Genomic DNA, 16,989 nt, shown 5'->3' with positions numbered 1-16,989 from the left:
AAGGTCATGCTTGACCAACCTTATTGAATTCTTTGAAGATGTATCAGAAAGGGTAGAAAAGGGTAATGTAGCAGATGTAATATATTTTGATTTTCAAAAGGCCTTCGATAAGGTACTGCATAGCAGACTCATAATTAAGGTCAGAGCATGTGGAGTCAGGGAACAAGTAGCAAAATAGATAGCAAGTTGGCTACAAAACAGAAAACAGAGAGTAGGGGTTAAAGATAGTTACTCAGACTGACAAAAGGTGGGAAGTGGTGTTCCACGAGGATCAGTGCTGGGACCATTGCTGTTCACCACTTACATAAATGATTTGGACTCAGGAATCGGAAGGACAATTTCAAAATTTGCAAATGACTCCAAATTGTGGGGTGTAGTTAATACCGAGGAGGACTGCGACAAAATACAGGAAGACGTTAATAAACTTGCAGAATGGGTGTGTAATTGGCAAATGAATTTCAATATAGACAAGTGTGAGGTATTACATTTTGGTAGGAAGAATAAGGGGGCCACATACTGCCTGGATAATAAGAATCTAAATGGGGTAGAGGAGCAGAGGGATTTGGGGGTACAGATTCACAAATCATTAAAAGTAGAGACGCAGGTTAATAAGGTCATAAAAATAGCAAACCAAGTACTGGGATTCATTTCTAGAGGGATAGAACTGAAAAACAGAAGTTATGTTAAACTTGTACAGAATCTTGGTTAGACCACACGGAGTACTGTGCACAGTTCTGGTCTCCATATGATAAAAAGAATATGGAGGCACTGGAGAAGGTGCAAAAAAGATTCATAGAATCATAGAATCATAGAAGTTACAACATGGAAACAGGCCCTTCAGCCCAACATGTCCATGTCGCCCAGTGTATACCACTAAGCTAGTCCCAATTGCCTGCACTTGGCCCATATCCCTCTATACCCATCTTACCCATGTAACTGTCCAAATGTTTTTTAAAAGATAAAATTGTACCCGCCTCTACTACTGCCTCTGGCAGCTCGTTCCAGACACTCACCACCCTTTGAGTGAAAAAATTGCCCCTCTGGACCCTTTTGTATCTCTCCCCTCTCACCTTAAATCTGTGCCCCCTCGTTATAGACCCCCCTACCTTTGGGAAAAGATTTTGACTATCTACCTTATCTATGCCCCTCATTATTTTATAGACTTCTATAAGATCACCCCTTAACCTCCTACTCTCCAGGGAAAAAAGTCCCAGTCTGTCTAACCTCTCCCTATAAGTCAAACCATCAAGTCCCGGTAGCATCCTAGTAAATCTTTTCTGCACTCTTTCTAGTTTAATAATATCCTTTCTATAATAGGGTGACCAGAACTGTACACAGTATTCCAAGTGTGGCCGTACTAATGTCTTGTACAACTTCAACAAGACATCCCAACTCCTGTATTCAATGTTCTGACCAATGAAACCAAGCATGCCGAATGCCTTCTTCACCACCCTATCCACCTGTGACTCCACTTTCAAGGAGCTATGAACCTGTACTCCTAGATCTCTTTGTTCTATAACTCTCCCCAACGCCCTACCATTAACGGAGTAGGTCCTGGCCCGATTCAATCTACCAAAATGCATCACCTCACATTTATCTAAATTAAACTCCATCTGCCATTCATCGGCCCACTGGCCCAATTTATCAAGATCCCGTTGCAATCCTAGATAACCTTCTTCACTGTCCACAATGCTACCAATCTTGGCGTCATCTGCAAACTTACTAACCATGCCTCCTAAATTCTCATCCAAATCATTAATATAAATAACAAATAACAGCGGACCCAGCACCTATCCCTGAGGCACACCGCTGGACACAGGCCTCCAGTTTGAAAAACAACCCTCTAAAACCACCCTCTGTCTTCTGTCGTCAATCCAATTTTGTATCCAATTGGCTACCTCACCTTGGATCCCGTGAGATTTAACCTTATGTAACAACCTACCATGCGGTACCTTGTCAAAGGCTTTGCTGAAGTCCATGTAGACCACGTCTACTGCACAGCCCTCATCTATCTTCTTGGTTACCCCTTCAAAAAACTCAATCAAATTCGTGAGACATGATTTTCCTCTCACAAAACCATGCTGACTGTTCCTAATCAGTCCCTGCCTCTCCAAATGCCTGTAGATTCTGTCCCTCAGAATACCCTCTAACAACTTACCCACTACAGATGTCAGGCTCACTGGTCTGTAGTTCCCAGGCTTTTCCCTGCCGCCCTTCTTAAACAAAGGCACAACATTTGCTACCCTCCAATCGTCAGGCACCTCACCAGTAGCTGTCGATGATTCAAATATCTCTGCTAGGGGACCCGCAATTTCCTCCCTAACCTCCCATAACGTCCTGGGATACATTTCATCAGGTCCCGGAGATTTATCTACCTTGATGCGCGTTAAAACTTCCAGCACCTCCCTCTCTGTAATATGTACACTCCTCAAGACATCAATATTTATTTCCCCAAGTTCCCTAACATCCATGCCTTTCTCAACCGTAAATACCGATGTGAAATATTCATTCAGGATCTCACCCATCTCTTGTGGTTCCGCACATAGATGACCTTGTTGATCCTTAAGAGGCCCTACTCTCTCCCTAGTTACTCTTTTGCCCTTTATGTATTTGTAGAAGCTCTTTGGATTCTCCTTTGCCTTATCTGCCAAAGCAATCTCATGTCCCCTTTTTGCCCTCCTGATTTCTCTCTTAACTCTACTCCGGCAATCTCTATACTCTTCAAGGGATCCACTTGATCCCAGCTGCCTATGCATGTCATATGCCTCCTTCTTCTTTTTGACTAGGGCCTCAATCTCCCGAGTCATCCAAGGTTCCCTACTTCTACCAGCCTTGCCCTTCACTTTATAAGGAATGTGCTTACCCTGAACCCTGGTTAACACACTTTAGAAAGCCTCCCACTTACCAGACATCCCTTTGCCTGCCAACAGACTCTCCCAATCAACTTCTGAAAGTTCCTGTCTAATACCATCAAAATTGGCCTTTCCCCAATTTAGAATTTTAACTTTTGGGCCAGACCTATCATTCTCCATAGCTATCTTAAAACTAATGGAATTATGATCACTGGTCCCAAAGTGATCCCTCACTAACACTTCTGTCACCTGCCCTTCCTTATTTCCCAAGAGGAGGTCAAGTTTTGCCCCCTCTCTAGTCGGGCCATCCACATACTGAATGAGAAATTCCTCCTGAATACACTCAACAAATTTATCTCCATCCAAGCCCCTAATGCTATGGCTGTCCCAGTCAATGTTGGAAAAGTTAAAGTCCCCTACTATTACCACCCTATTTTTCTTGCAGCTGTCTGTAATCTCCTTACATATTTGCTCCTCAATTTCCCGTTGACTATTTGGGGGTCTGTAGTACAATCCTATCAAAGTGATCTCTCCCTTCTTATTTTTCAGTTCTACCCATATAGACTCAGTGGGCGAACCCTCGGATATATCCCCTCTCACTACTGCCGTGATGTTCTCCCTAATCAAGAACGCAACTCCTCCTCCTCTCTTACCTCCTGCTCTATCTTTCCTATAGCATCTGTACCCTGGAACATTGAGCTGCCAGTCCTGCCCCTCCCTTAGCCATGTTTCAGTAATAGCTATAACATCCCAGTCCCATGTACCCATCCATGCCCTGAGTTCATCTGCCTTGCCCATCAGACTTCTTGCATTGAAATAAATGCAGTTTAATCTAGACTTCCCTTGGTCTTTGCCCTGCTTTCTCAGACCATCTGTCCGGTCATGTTCTGTACACTCTCCCTTGCTGCCTTTTGTTTCTGTCACCACTTTACTTCCCACTGACTTCCTGCATCGGTTCCCATCCCCCTGCCACATTAGTTTAAACCCTCCCCAACAGCACTAGCAAACACTCCCCCTAGGACATTGGTTCCAGTCCTGCCCAGATGCAGACCGTCCAATTTGTACTGGTCCCACCTCCCCCAGAACCGGTTCCAATGGCCCAGGAATTTGAATCCCTCCCTCTTGCACCATCTCTCAAGCCACATATTCATCCTAGCTATCCTGTCATTCCTACTCTGACTAGCCCGTGGCACTGGTAGCAATCCAGAGATTACTACCTTTGAGGTCCTACTCTTTAGTTTGACTCCTAACTCCCTAAATTCAGCTTGTAGGACCTCATCCTGTTTTTTACCTATATCGTTGGTGCCTATATGCACCACGACAACTGGCTGTTCACCCTCCCCCTCCAGAATGTCCTGCAGCCGCTCCGAGACTTCCCTGACCCTTGCACCAGGGAGGCAACATACCATCCTGGAGTCTCGGTTGCGTCCGCAGAAACGCCTGTCTATTCCCCTTACAATCGAGTCCCCTATCACTATAGCTCTGCCACTCTTTTTCCTGCCCTCCTGTGCAGCAGAGCCAGCCACGGTGCCATGAACCTGGCCACTGCCACCTTCCCCTGGAAGCCATCTCCACCAACAGTATCCAAAACGGTATACCTGTTTTGGAGGGAGATGACCGCAGGGGACCCCTGCACTGCCTTCCTACTCTTCCTCTGTCTGTTGGTCACCCATTCACTATCTCCCTCAGTAATTTTTATCTGTGGTGTGACCAACTCACTGAACGTGCTATCCACGACTTTCTCAGCATCGCAGATGCTCCAAAGTGAGTCCATCCGCAGCTCCAGAGCCGTCAAGCGGTCAAACAGTAGCTGCAGCTGGACACACTTCCCGCAGGTGAAGGAATCAGGGACACAGGAAGGATCCCTGAATTCCCACCTCCCACAAGAGGAACATGACACGGCTCTGGGATCTCCTGCCATGACTTAACCCTTAAGTTAGCTTAACAACAACTACAATGTCAAGAGAAAAAAAAAAGGAAAGAAAAACTACTTACCACTCCCTTTAAGGAGTTTACTCCTTTAAATTATTCTTAATTTAGAGAATGTTAACTACACTAGGGACCTTGATTCACTAAAAAAATGCTACTTGCTATAAGACCTGCAGACCTTACCTTTCTTTTTACTTTAGTTACTGTAGATAAGTAGAAATACTCACCTGAACCTACTCACCAATCAGGTGCCTCCCCTGTGTCGCGTCCCTTTCTGATTCCTGACGTCACTTCGAACTCGGTCGCAGCTCCCTCTGAAATCCCGCCTTTTTATGCGATGCTCCCTCTGCTCCGATCCGCTCCCCTCAGCTGTTCTCAGCGCTCTGAAATCCCGCCTTTTTATGCGATGCTCCCTCTGCTCCGATCCACTCCTCTCAGCTGTTCTCAGCGCTCTGAAATCCCGCCTTTTTATGGGATGCTCCCTCTGCTCCGATCCACTCCTCTCAGCTTACGAGGATGATTCCAGAACTGAGAGGTTATACCTATCAGGAACAATTGAACAGGCTGGGGCTCTTTTCTCTAGAAAGGAGAAGACAGAGGGATGACCTGATAGAGGCCTTTAAGATTATGAAAGGGTTTGATCGGGTAGACGCAGAGAAGAAGTTTCCACTTGCAAGGGAGACCAGAACTAGGGGCCATAAATATAAGACAGTCACTAATAAATCCAATAGGGAATTCAGGGGAAACCTCTTTACCCAGAGAGTGGTTAAAATATGGAACTCGCTACCACAAGGAGTAGTTGAGGCGAATAGCATAGATGCATTTAAGGGGAAGCTAGATAAACACGAGGGAGAAAGGAACAGAAGGATATGCTGAAATAGGGAGGGAGGAGGCTCGTGTGGAGCATAAACACATGGATCTGTTAGGCATGGACCTGTTGGGCTGAATGGCCTGTTTCTGTGCTGTACATTCTATGTAGATCATAACATAGAAACATAGAAACATAGAAAATAGGAGCAAGAGTAGGCCATTCGGCCCTTCAGGCCTGCTCCGCCATTCAAAATGATCATGGCTGATCGTCTAACTCAGTACCCTGTTCCCGCTTTTTCCCCATATCCCTTGATCCCTTTAGCATTAAGAAATATATCTATCTCCTTCTTGAATACATCGAATGACTTGTCCTCCACTGCCTTCTGTGGTAGAGAATTCCACAGGTTCACCACCCTCTGAGTGAAGACATTTCTCCTCATCTCGGTTCTAAATGGCATACCCCATATCCTGAGACTGTGACCCCTGGTTCTGGACTCCCCAGCCATCGGGAACATCCTCCCTGCATCTAGTCTGTCTAGTCCTGTTAGAATTTTATATGTTTCAATGAGATCACCTCTCATTCTTCTAAACTCTAGTGAATATAGGCCTAGTCGACCCAATCTCTCCTCACACGTCAGTCCTGCCATCCCAGGAATCAGTCTGGTAAACCTTTGTTGCACTCCCTCCATGGCAAGGACATCCTTCCTCAGATAAGGAGACCAAAACTGCACACAATACTCCAGATGTGGTCTCACCAAGACCCTGTATAACTGCAGTAAGACATCCCTGCTCCTGTACTCAAATCCTCTTGCAATGAACGCCAACATACCATTCGCCTTCCTCACTGCTTGCTGCACCTGAATGCTCGCTTTCAGCGACTGGTGTATGAGGACACCCAAGTCTCGTTGCACCTCCCCTTTTCCCAATCTATCACCATTCAGATAATAATCTGCCTTTCTGTTTTTACAACCAAAGTGGATAACCTCACATTTATCCACGTTATACTGCATCTGCCATGTTCTTGCCCACTCACCCAACTTGTCTAAATCACATTGGAGCCTCTTTGCATCCTCCTCACAGCTCACATTCCACCCCAGCTTTGTGTTGTCTGCAAACTGGGAAATCTTACATTCAGTTCCCTCATCCAAATCATTGATATACATTGTGACTAGCTGGGGCCCAAGCACTGATCCCTGCGGTACCCCACTAGTCACTGCCTGCCACCCGGAAAATGACCCGTTTATTCCTACTCTCTGTTTCCTGTCTGTTAACCAATTCTCAATCCATGCCAGTATATTCCCCCCAATCCCATGTGCTTTAATTTTGCACACTAACCTCTTGTGTGGGACCTTATCAAAAGCCTTCTGAAAATCCAAATACACCACATCCACTGGTTCTCCCCTATCTATTCTACTAGTTACATCCTCAATAAACTCCAGTGGATTTGTTAAGCATGATTTCCCTTTCATAAACCCATGCTAACTTTGTCCAATCCCGTTAATGCCCTCCAAGTGTTCTGTTATCACATCCTTTATAATAGACTCTAGCATTTTCCCCACTTCTGATGTTAGGCTAACTGGCCTGTAATTCCCTGTTTTTTCTCTCCCTCCTTTTTTAAATAGTGGGGTTACATTTGCCACCCTCCAATCTGTAGGAACTGTTCCAGAGTCTATAGAATTTTGGAAGATGATCACCAACGCATCCACTATTTCCAGGGCCACTTCCTTTAGTACTCTGGGATGTAGATTATCAGGCCCTGGGGATTTGTCAGCCTTTAGCCCCATTAATTTCCCTAGCACTATTTTCTTACTAATACTGGTTTCCTTCAGTTCCTCCCTCTCACTAGGCCCTTGGTTCCCTAACATTTCTGGCAGGTTATTTGTGTCCTCCTTTGTGAAGACAGAACCAAAGTATGTGTTTAATTGTTCTGCCATTTCTTTGTTCCCCATTATAATTTCCCCCATTTCTGACTATGAGGGACCTACATTTGTCTTCACTAATTTTTTTCTCTTGACATATTTATAGAAGCTTTTACAGTCAGTTTTTATATTCCCTGCTAGTTTACTCTCATACTCTATTTTTCCCCTCTTAATCAATCTCTTTGTCCTCCTTTGATGAATTCTGAACTGTTCCCAATCCTCAGGCTTGCCGCTTTTTCTGGCAATTTTATATGTCTCCTCTTTGGATTTAATACTATCCCTAATTTCTTTCATAAGCCACGGTTGAGCCAACTTTCCTGTTTTATTTTTGCGCCAGACAGGAATGAATAATTGTTGTAATTCCTGCGCACGTTCTTTAAATATTAGCCATTGTCTATCCACCAATCTATCATAGCCAACTCACACCTCATATTTTCGTAATTTCCTTTATTTAGATTCAGAACCCTAGTTTCAGATTCAACTACTTCACTCTCCATCTTAATGAGGAATTCTATCATGTTATGGTCGCTCTTCCCAAAGGGACCCCGCGCAACAAGATTGTTAATTAATCCTTTCTTATTGCACAATACCCAGTCTAGGATCGCCTGTTCTCTAGTTGGTTCCTCAACGTATTCGCCTGGAAAACCATCACGTACACACTCCAGGAATTCCTCCCCCACAGTATTATTGCTAATTTGGTTCGACCAATCTATATGCATATTGAAATCACCCATGATTATATTTGTACCCTTCTTGCATGCGTCTCTAATTTCCTGTTTAATGCCCTCCCCTACATCTCCACGACTGTTTGGGGGCCTATAGACAACCCCCAACGTTTTCTGCCCCTTGGTGTTTCTTAGCTCCACCCATACAGATTCCACATCGTGATTTTCCAAGCCAATATCCTTCCTCACTATTGCATTGATTTCCCCCTTTACCAACAATGCTACCCCACCTCCTTTCCCTTTTTGCCTGTCCTTCCTAAATATTGAATATCCCTGGATGTTCAGTTCCCATCCTTGGTCCCCCTGCAGCCATGTCTCTGTAATCGCAACTATATCATAACCGTTAATATCTATCTGTGCTGTAAATTCTCTAGCTTATTGCGAATGCTCTGCGCATTAAGACACAATGCCTTTAGGCTTGTCTTTTTAAGATTGCTAGTCATCTTAGTTTTATTTTGCACTATGGCCCTATTTGTTTTTCACCCTTGTTTTCTCTGCCTTCCACTATTGCTTCTTCCCTTTCTGTCTTTTGTTTCTATCTTTGTTTCCTCCTCCTCTCTCTCCCTGCTCAGGTTCCCATCCCCCTGCCATTCTAGTTTAAACCTTCCCCAACAGCACAAGCAAACACCCCCGCGAGGTCATTGGTCCCGGTCCTGCTCGGGTGTAACCCGTCCCGCTTGTACAGGTCCCACTTTCCCCAGAACCGGTCCCAATGTCCCAGGAATCTAAATCCCTCCCTCCTACATCATCCCTACATTCATCTGGTCTATTCTCCTGTTCCTATACTCACTAGCACGTGGCACTGGTAGTAATCCTGAGATCACTACCTTTGAGGCCCTGCTTTTTAATTTATCTCCTAACTCCTTAAATTCACCTTGCAGAACATCATCCCTTTTTTTACCTATGTTGTTGGTACCAATATGGACCACGACTACTGGCTGTTCACCCTCCCCCTCCAGAATGCCCTGCAGCCACTCCGTGACATCCTTGACCCTAGCACCAGGGAGGCAACATACCATCCTGGAGTCACGTTTGCGGCCGCAGAAACGCCTATCTGTTCCCCTTACAATTGAATCCCCTATCACTATAGCCCTGCCACTCTTATTTTCCCTCCTGTGCAGCAGAGCCACCCGTGGTGCCCCGAACTTGGTTCTTGCTGCTTTCCCCTGATAAGCCATCTCCTCCAACAGTATCCAAAGCGGTATATCTGTTTTGAGAGGGAGATGGCCCCAGGGGACTCCTGTTCTACCTGCCTAGTCCTTTTACCCTGCCTGGTGGCCATCCATTTCCTTTCTGCCTGTGTAATCTTTACCTGCGGTGTGACCACCTCACTGAACGTGCTATCCACGATAGTCTCAGCATCACAAATGCTCCACAGTGAATCCACCCGCAGCTCCAGCTCCAAAATGCTGTTAGTCAGTAGCTGCAGCTGGACACACTTCCTGCACACGTAGTCGCCAGGGACACTGGTAGTGTCCATGACTTCCCACGTAGTACAGGAGGAGAATATCACGGGTGCGATCTCTGCTGCCATGACTTGCCTTATGTTAAGCTCGTTAGTTACTCCCTTTAAGGAGATTACGTCTTTAAATTACTCTTAATTTAGAGAATGTTAACTACACCAGGGACCTTGATTCACTAAAAAACACTACTTGCTATAAGAGCTGCAGACCTTACCTTTCTTTTTACTTTAGTTACTGTAGAATAGTAGAAATACTCACCTGAACCTACTTACCAATCAGGTGCCTCCCCTTTCTGATTCCTGACGTCATTTCGAACTCCGTCGCAGCTCCATCTGCTCCGATCCGCTCCTCTCAGCTGTTTTCGGTGCTCCGAAATCCCGCCTTTTTATGGGACGCTCCCTCTGCTCTGATCCGCTCCTCTCAGCTGTTTTCGGTGCTCCGAAATCCCGCCTTTTTATGGGACGCTCCCTCTGCTCTGCTCCGCCCCTCTCAGCTGTTTTCGGTGCTCCTAACAACTCACTATATAAAAAGATTCTCCTCATCTCGCCTTTGGTTCTTCTGCCAATTACCTTAAATCTGTGTCCTTTGGTTACCGACCCTTGTGCCACTGGAAACAGTTTCTCCTTATTTTTCTATCAAAACCCTTCATGATTTTGAACACCTCTATCAAATCTCCCCTTAAGAGAGGCAAAGAGAGAATATGAGAATAGACTGGCAGCAAACATAAAAGGGAATCCAAAAGTCTTCTATCGACATATAAACAGTAAACGGTAGTAAGAGGAGGGGTGGGGACGATTAGGGACTAAAAAGGAGATCTACTCATGGAGGCAGAGGGTATGGCCGAGGTACTAAATGAGTATTTAGTATGAGTATTGCATCTGTCTTTACCAAGGAAGAAGATGCTGCCAGAGTCTTAGTTAAGGAAGATGTAGTTGAGCTACTGGATGGGCTAATAATTGATAAAGAGGAGGTATTAGAAAGGCTAGCTGTACTTAAAGTAGGTAAGTCACCCGGTCTGGATGGGATGCATCCTAGGTTGCTGAGGGAAGTAAGGGTGGAAATTACAGAGGTATTGGCCATAATCTACCAAACATCCTTAGATACAGGGGTGGTGCAAATGTTACACCCTTGTACAAAAAAGGGTGTAAGGATAAACCCAGCAACTACAGACCAGTCAGTTTAACCTCATTGGTGGGGAAACTTCTGGAAATGATAATCCAGGACAGAATTAGCAGTTACTTGGACAAATGTGATCAGGGAAATCCAGCATGGATTTGTTAAAGGCAAATCGTGTTTAACTAATTGATAGAGGTAACAGAGAGGGTCGATGAGGGCAATGCAGTTGATGTGGTGTATATGGACTTTCAAAAGGCATCAAGATTGAAGCCCATGGAATAAAGGGGGGCAGTAGCAGCATGGATACAAAATTGGCAAGTAACAGGAAGCAGAGAGTAGTGGTGAATGGTTGTTTTTCAGATTGGAGGGAGGTGTACAGTAGTGCTCCCCAGGGGTCGGTACTAGGACCACTGCTTTTCTTGATATATATTAATGACTTGGACTTGGGTATACAGGGCACAATTTCCAAATTTGCAGATGACACAAAACTTGGAAGTGTAATTAACAGTGAGGAGGATAGTGATAGATTTCAAGAGAATATAGATAGGCTGTTGGAATGGGCAGATGAAATTTAAAACAGAAAAATGCAAAGTGATACATTTCGGTAGGAAGAACGAGGAGAGGCGATATAAATTAGAGGGCACAATTCTAAAAGGGGTACAGGAACAGAGAGATCTGGGGTTATATGTGCACAAATCACATATACAAATCGTTGAAAGTGGCAGGGCAGGTTGAGAAAGCAGTTAAAAAGCATATGGGATCCTGGGCTTTATAAATAGAGGCATAGAGTACAAAAGCAAGGACGTCATGATGAACCTTTATGAAACACTGGTTCGACCACAACTGGAGTATTGTGTCCAGTTCTGGGCACCGCACTTTAGGAAGGATGTGAAGGCCTCAGAGAGGGTGCAGAAAAGATTTAGAGTCATAGAGTCATAGAGTTATACAGCACGGATAGAGGCCCTTCGGCCCATCGTGTCCGCGCCGGCCATCAAGCCCAGTCTACTCTAATCCCATATTCCAGCATTTGGTCCGTAGCCTTGTATGCTATGGCATTTCAAGTGCTCATCCAAATGCTTCTTGAATGTTGTGAGGGTTCCTGCCTCCACAACCCTTTCAGGCAGTGAGTTCCAGACTCCAACCACCCTCTGGGTGAAAAAGTTCTTTCTCAAATCCCCTCTAAACCTCCCGCCTTGAATCTATGTCCCCTTGTTATAGAACCCTCAACGAAGGGAAAAAGCTCCTTAGTATCCATCCTATCTGTGCCCCTCATAATTTTGTACACCTCAATCATGTCCCCCCTCAGCCTCCTCTGCTCCAAGGAAAACAAACCCAATCTTCCCAGTCTCTCTTCATAGCTGAAGCGCTCCAGCCCTGGTAACATCCTGGTGAATCTCCTCTGCACCCTCTCCAAAGCGATCACATCCTTCCTGTAGTGTGGCGACCAGAACTGCACACAGTACTCCAGCTGTGGCCTAACCAGTGTTTTATACAGCTCCATCATAACCTCCTTGCTCTTATATTCTATGCCTCGGCTAATAAAGGCAAGTATCCCATATGCCTTCTTTACCACCTTATCTACCTGTTCCGCCGCCTTCAGGGATCTGTGAACTTGCACACCAAGATCCCTCTGACCCTCTGTCTTGCCTAGGGTCCTCCCATTCATTGTGTATTCCCTTGCCTTGTTAGTCCCTCCAAAGTGCATCACCTCGGACTTTTCCGGGTTAAATTCCATTTGCCACTGTTCCGCCCATCTGACCAACCCATCTATATCGTCCTGCAGACTGAGGCTATCCTCCTCGCTATAATGATTTACTATAATGATTCCAGGGATGAGGGACTTTAGTTACTTGGATAGACTGGAGAAGCTGGGGTTGTTCTTCTTGTAACAGAGAAGATTGAGAGGAGATTTGATAGAGGTATTCAAAATCATGAAGGGTCCAGACAGAATAGGTGGAGAGAAACTGTTCGCATTGGCGGAAGGATTGAGAACCAGAGGGCATAGATTTAAGGTGATTGACAGAAGAACCAAAGGCGATATGAGGAAAAACTTTTTTACGCAGCAAGTGGTTAGGATCTGGAATACACTGCCTGGGGGGGGGGGGGGTGGGGGGGTGGGGGGGGGTGCGGGTTGGGGGTTGGTGGAGGCAGATTCAATTGTGGCTTTCAAAAGGGAACTGGATAAGTACTTGAAAGGAAAAAATTTGCAGGACTACTGGGAAAGGGCGGGGAGTGGGACTAACTGGATTGCTCTTGCAAAGAGCTGAATGGCCTCCTTCCATGCTGTAACCTTTCTATGATTCTATGGTTCTATTAACCTTCTCTGCTCTAAGGAGAACAACCCCAGTTTCTAAGTCTTTCACCATTCATTTTAAAAAGTTTTATAGGCTGTGAAATCCGTGGGGGTCCTCCTGGACTCCAACATTAACGCTGGTAGACCAGTGGAACCACCAGAAAAGAGTTTTTATTCATTTATGCCATTTTCTTGGGATGGGGGTGGTGGTGTTGCCCCGATCTCCTGCTGGGAGGCTGAGCACGAGCCTAAGTGGTGACTGTGGGTGGTCTGGTGAACTGCAGTGCACTGGTTCTCACTGGAGACCACCGATTCCTTCTCCATCATCTGTAAAGGGAGCAGAAGGTATGACTGCATTCGCACACTTTGGCAATTCTCCACTGTCTTTGAAAGTAATGATGTGGGAAATTGTTGTTCTCCATCTGAGAGCATTGACCTGTTCAGATTACTCGTTCTGTAAATCAGGAAAGGGTAGCGTGCATTTGGAACATACTATATGGCGTGAATCTCCCTGCCACCTCCCAAAAAGGAGCAACTTCCACTGACTTCGTGTGAATGTAGGCCAGCAAAGGTTTTTCAAAGGTTGTCATTACATTACTGTTCGCCTGGTATCACTCCAGACCCTGGTACCCTTGTATACTGCATTAGGGTTTTTTTTATCTCTGAAAGTAACACAGGTTTGACATTATTGGCAAGGTCAGTTCAATAACTTCACACTACTGCAGTTGGCTTTCCTGTACAGCTGTGGCATTCCCATTGCAAATGCTATGAGACACATGTTTAAAAAGTCACCGCCTTCATTCTTACATCTTTGCACAGCTATCTTTGTTTGTATCAGTAAATGGATAAATATTACTTCCAATGACAATACATGCAATACCTTAAGCTAGCACCGTGAAATACATAGATAGTAACCAGTATTGGCGTCAGCCTAGGCTCGGTGGTAGCACGCTCACCTCCGAGTCATGAGGTCGGGATTTAAGCCCCAATCTGCTGGAATTTCAAATTTGTCTTCTTTTGAAGAGTATGACGTTTTGCACAGGGCCATAAATGCACAGTTTAAAGCACAGAGTTTCAAACACGGGTATTGGAATCCTGGGGTATCACAAAGGGACTTTAGAAGGACCACAAAGGGAATCTAAAGCCTTTGCAAGGCAGTCAGATATACACCCATCAGATTTCTGTGTTTGTTGACTTCCTAAGCATTTTATCTCCGTTGCTGCAAACCAATGTAAAAAACACAGTTTCTGCAGTACTCACACTGTTTTTCTTTGAGTAGCTCGCACCTAAAAGATAGAACCGGCCTCTGGGAGTGTGTCAATATTTGTAGGGAGTCCCCAGGAGTGTATCGATATTTGAGGGGATCCCCGGGAGTGTATTGATATTTGTTGGGATCCCCGGGAGTGTATTGATATCTGCAGAGGTCCCCGGGAGAGTATTGATATCTGCAGAGGTCCCCGGGAGAGTATTGATATCTGCAGAGGTCCCCGGGAGTGTATTGATATCTGCAGAGGTCCCCGGGAGAGTATTGTTATTTGCAGAGGTCCCCGGGAGAGTATTGATATTTGCAGAGGTCCCCGGGAGAGTATTGTTATTTGCAGAGGTCCCCGGGAGAGTATTGTTATTTGCAGAGGTCCCCGGGAGAGTATTGATCTTTGCAGAGGTCCCCGGGAGAGTATTGTTATTTGCAGAGGTCCCCGGGAGAGTATTGTTATTTGCAGAGGTCCCCGGGAGAGTATTGATATCTGCAGAGGTCCCCGGGAGAGTATTGATATCTGCAGAGGTCCCCGGGAGAGTATTGTTATTTGCAGAGGTCCCCGGGAGAGTATTGTTATTTGCAGAGGTCCCCGGGAGAGTATTGTTATTTGCAGAGGTCCCCGGGAGAGTATTGTTATTTGCAGAGGTCCCCGGGAGAGTATTGTTATTTGCAGAGGTCCCCGGGAGAGTATTGTTATTTGCAGAGGTCCCCGGGAGAGTACTGATCTTTGCAGAGGTCCCCGGGAGAGTATTGCTACTTGAATTACCCTTTGTGTGAAGAAGTGCTTCCTGACATCACCCCTGAACGGCCTAGCTCCAATTTTAAGGTTATGCCCCCTTGTTCTGGACTCCCCCACCAGAGGGAATAGCTTCTCTCTATCTACCATATCAAATCCTTTAATAATCTTAAATACCTCAATTAGATCACCCCTTAATCTTCTAGACCCTGGCATTGTGTTGATATTCACAACTGGTATCACACCCAGCAAAGTTTGAAAACCACTGGTCTAAAGAAATATGCAGATGACAAAAATGTGAGGAAGAGAAAAAGAATTCAATAAGATTCAGGTAGGAAATTGTTAAACCTGTGGCAGGAATACAATTCCCGAACATTTTCCATCCTCAGCTCTTTATTGATCTGTTCCGTAATTTCCTAAATTATTGTCAGTTCACTTGTTTTTATTTTTGTTGCTTTAAAGTGTATCTTTTCATGCTGTCAAATATACAGCGTCTCCTTGAAAACGATCATTTATTTTTGTAACCCTTTTTATCTGCATCGCGAACGGTTTCCTTTTAAGAAACCTTTAAGACTGGTTAACAAATATTCAGTGACAACCTTTAAAAGCATCATCTACCGGTGCTGAGCTGCAGGTGGGACTCCCTGCCGGAGGAGTTCAGGCCCTTTGCCTGGATCACCACGCACCTCCTATACCTGGGAGTCGACCGTAGCCCTGCCAAGGAAGCCTAGCCAGTGAATTGGCAAGAGCTGGAGGCCAAAGTCACCGCTCACCTAGGGCGCTGGACAGGACTACTCCGAGTGCCGTCCTATAGGGGTTGAGCACTGGTCATAAACCAGCTGGTAGCCACAATGTCATGGTGCCGATTGGTCACTTTGATCCCTCCCCCTTAGTTTGTTGCCAAGATTCGTAGGAAGCTCGTCAGCTTCTTCTGGCAAATCTGCAATTTTCCACATTCAGGCCCTGCAGAGATACCAGTACGTCAAGGATCCTCCTAGATGGTGACGTATTTCTTCGGCCAGCTGGTCTGAATTACGACACGCAGCTCCCGTTGGTGAAGTTGCCGGGCATCCGTGCGTCCTTGCAGGATCTGCCTCTCTTTTACCAGGATCTGATCAGGGTCGGGAATATGGTTGCCTCCAGCCGGAGTTCTCCACCGTCAAGGGCAGCGACTATACAACGGGAGCCGCTGCTCTGGAATCTGCACCTCCGCGTAGTCGGCTTCAGCGACACGTGGCTGGCGGAGAGGAGAGCCCTGGCTGGCAAAGGTAACCAGCGTCAGGGATGTCCTGGATGGAGAAGCGGGCTGGATGTCGCCAGGGATGTCTTGGTGCTATGTCCGGCCCACGTTCAAAGCCGTCCAGGCGCTAAAAGTCGCACTCGTCCCTGACTCCACCAGGTGTGTCGAGGAGGCTCAAGCACGTGGAGCGATCCTGTCCGAGTTGACCTCCGTTCAGACGGAATTTCACATTGGCGCCAGGCCCCGAAACCTCTTTCGGGAGCCTGCATCTCACAACTTGAGGCATCTCTCAGAAATTCCCTGCGTGCCATTTCACTCTGCGCAGAGGGATTTGCTGTATGGGCTCTTCCTGCTCACTCTCCACTTCATCACCCTTGTCTTCCTGTCCGCACACGCCTTGCCATCTTGCCGTCCGGCGGAGGCGGGGATTCCAATGGAGGGCTCTCTACGTGGGAGTCCTCTCCTGCACCATTGGGGATCTGGGGTGGAGAGTGTTGCACGGAGCGGTCCCGTCAAACCACTTTTTAAGCCTCTTCACGGACTCCCAGGCCGCCTGTACCTTTTGTGGTCTGGATGAGACCGTGTTTCATGTGTACGTGGAGTGTGAGAGGTTGCAGCCTCCGTTCCATTATTTGAAGGGGCTGTTCC

The sequence above is a fragment of the Heptranchias perlo genome, chromosome 9 (assembly GCF_035084215.1).
Source record: "Heptranchias perlo isolate sHepPer1 chromosome 9, sHepPer1.hap1, whole genome shotgun sequence".
NCBI classification, from domain to species: Eukaryota; Metazoa; Chordata; class Chondrichthyes; order Hexanchiformes; family Hexanchidae; genus Heptranchias; species Heptranchias perlo.
The sequence above is the reverse complement of the archived record's forward strand: the minus strand, read 5'-3'. Positions refer to the sequence as shown.